The sequence below is a fragment of the Nematolebias whitei genome, chromosome 15 (genome assembly GCF_014905685.2).
Source record: "Nematolebias whitei isolate Nwh7 chromosome 15, NemWhi1, whole genome shotgun sequence".
In the NCBI taxonomy this organism is placed as follows: Eukaryota; Metazoa; Chordata; class Actinopteri; order Cyprinodontiformes; family Rivulidae; genus Nematolebias; species Nematolebias whitei.
Window position 1 is genome coordinate 46,889,777 of NC_056512.1, and position 408 is coordinate 46,890,184.

Sequence of the window (408 nt, forward strand, 5' to 3'; positions counted from 1 at the left end):
AGTGTCCTATCATATCCAAACTGGTCTGTCCAGGGTTCTACTCTGTGCGTGCAGATTTGTGTTTGGCCAATGGGCTGCTGCTGAGACAAAACAAGATTGTCATCCCTCAAACCACACGGAAAGACATACTGCAACGTATCCATGAGGACATCTTGGTGTGGAAAAATGTAAATGGAGAGCAAGAGTAGCGGTTTACTGGCTGAGCATCAACAGGGATATTGAAGAGATGATACAAAAATGTGGAACATGTCTTAAACATCACTATAAACAAACAAAAGAGACAATGATGATAGCAGACCTACCCTCTTCACCCTGGCAAAAGGTAGGCACTGATTTATTTCATCTGGATGGAAAGGACTTTCTGCTGGTGATTGACTACTACTCTAATTATAATATACATATATACAT